The following is a 2712-nucleotide window of genomic DNA, read 5'->3' as shown; positions in this document are numbered from 1 at the left end:
AGACCAAACTGAACGATAATTTATAGCTAATGCCATAGCCAGATGGGATACTCCTTTTTTAAGTTAAATGCCATTTGTGAAGAGTTCCTGAGATCTGTGGTTCATCATGTGAGTTGAGAGGGGTGTGTCTTGGCTATAAAAGATACTAGAATTATTTTGTAAGCACTCAGAGAATTCATTTAGAGACACTGAATTGATCTGAGAGTCAAAGAGCTATGGTGAAGCTTATATGATTAAAGATGGACTTTAAAATATAACTCTGACTTGTGTGTGGTTTGTAAACTCTCCTCATTTAGTAATACAGGAAATTACCACGACACTGGCTAGACTGTAAACTCTCCTTCCAGACTCACATTAAGCATCTCCAATCCAAAATTAAATCTAGAATCTGCCTCCTATTTCGCAACAAAGCCTCCTTCACTCATGCTGCCAAACATACCCTCGTAAAACGGACTATCCTGCCGATCCTTGACTTCGCCGATGTCATATACAAAATAGCCTCCAACACTCTACTCAGCAAATTGGAGGTAGTCTATCACAGTGCCATCCGTTTTGTCACCAAAGCCCCATATACTACCCATCATTGTGACCTGTATGCTCTCGTTGGCTGGTCCTCGCTACATATGCGTCGCCACACCCACTGGCTCCAGGTCATCTATAAGTATTTTCTAAGTAAAGCTCTGCCTTATCTCAGCCCACTGGTCACCATAGCAACACCCACTCGTAGCACGTGCTCCAGCAGGTATATTTCACTGGTCATCCCCAAAGCAAATACTTCCTTTGGCTGCCTTTCCTTCCAGTTCTCTGCTGGCAATGACTGGAACGAATTGCAAAAATCACTGAAATTGGAGACTCATATCTCCCTCACTAACTTCAAGCATCAGCTGTCAGAGCAGCTCACAGATGATTGCACCTGTACACAGCCCATCTGTACACAGCCCATCTGTACACAGCCCACTTGTACACAGCCCATCTGTACACAGCCCATCTGTACACAGCCCACCTGTACACAGCCCACCTGTACACAGCCCATCTGTACACAGCCCACCTGTACACAGCCCACCTGTACACAGCCTATCTGTACACAGCCCACCTGTACACAGCCCACCTGTACACAGCCCATCTGTACACAGCCCACCTGTACACAGCCCACCTGTACACAGCCCATCTGTACACAGCCCACCTGTACACAGCCCACCTGTACACAGCCCATCTGTACACAGCCCATCTGTACACAGCCCACCTGTACACAGCCCATCTGTACACAGCCCACCTGTACACAGCCCACCTGTACACAGCCCACCTGTACACAGCCCACCTGTACACAGCCCACCTGTACACAGCCCACCTGTACACAGCCCACCTGTACACAGCCCATCCAGCCAACTACCTACCATATTTTTTTTTTTTTTTTTTTTTCATCTATCACTCCAGTGTTAATGTTAAACTGTAATTACTTCGCCATTATGGCCTATTTATTGCCTTACCTCCTTACTTCATTTGCACACACTGTATACAGATTTTCTATTGTGTTATTGACTGTATGTTTGTTTATCCCATGTGTAACTCTGTGCTGTTTTTTGTCGCACTGCTTTGCTTTATCTTGGCCAGGTCGCAGTTGTAAATGAGAACTTGTTCTCAACTTCCTTACCTGGTAAAATAAAAAAATTATATAAAAAATGTGATTGTGTAGAAATGCAGAAAATTAGTTTTAGATTCCCAAAAACTATTGAGGTTATTTCCCCCTGACTTTTTAAACCAAAGCGCCCCTGGCTATTTTAATTATTTTAGATTACCTGTCAACGAGTGAGGCTTGCCAGGTGTGGTAATGAGGGTTGCCAGATGTAGTAATGAGGATTGCCAGGTGTAGTAATGAGGGTTGCCAGGTGTGCATCATGACAAGACACAGGTGTTGTAATGAGGGTTGTCAGGTGTGGTAAGAGGGTTGCCAGATGTAGTAATGAGGGTTGCCAGGTGTATATCATGATGGGGCACAGGTGTTGTAATGAGGGTTGCCAGGTGTGGTAATGAGGGTTGCCAGGTGTTGTAATCCGGGTTGCAAGGTGTTGTAATCCGGGTTGCCAGGTGTTGTAATCCGGGTTGCCAGGTGTTGTAATCCGGGTTGCCAGGTGTTGTAATGAGGGTTGCCAGGTGTTGTAATGAGGGTTGCCAGGTAGAGGAATGAGGGTTGCCAGGTAGAGGAATGAGGGTTGCCAGGTGTTGTAATCCGGGTTGCCAGGTGTTGTAATGAGGGTTGCCAGGTGTTGTAATGAGGGTTGCCAGGTAGAGGAATGAGGGTTGCCAGGTAGAGGAATGAGGGTTGCCAGGTGTGCGTAATAATAGGTTGCAAGGACTGTGGTTAGTAGACCTGCGACGTCGAGCACCGGAGAGGGGGAACAAGATTAGACGAAACACAGATAAACATATAACCAACTCATAACTAAAAATCTGTAACGTTCCACAAGACGTTGCTAAACATGTTCTGTCTCTTCAATTTGCTTTTCTGGATTCACAAAACTTTCATAAGAATAAATGTTTTCTTAACTGCCATTTTTTCCTTAACTACTGTACAGACTTGTTATTTTGTGAATCTGAGCCCTCTTCATACTGCTGGGTCGACAGTGAGACAGTGACGGAGGCTGCAACAACTCAGGTTTCAGTGTGTGTGTGTGTGTGTTTGCCTGCGTGTTTTTATGGAACTCGTCAGCTGCA

Source organism: Oncorhynchus mykiss, chromosome 16 (genome assembly GCF_013265735.2).
Source record: "Oncorhynchus mykiss isolate Arlee chromosome 16, USDA_OmykA_1.1, whole genome shotgun sequence".
In the NCBI taxonomy this organism is placed as follows: Eukaryota; Metazoa; Chordata; class Actinopteri; order Salmoniformes; family Salmonidae; genus Oncorhynchus; species Oncorhynchus mykiss.
The sequence above is the reverse complement of the archived record's forward strand: the minus strand, read 5'-3'. Positions refer to the sequence as shown.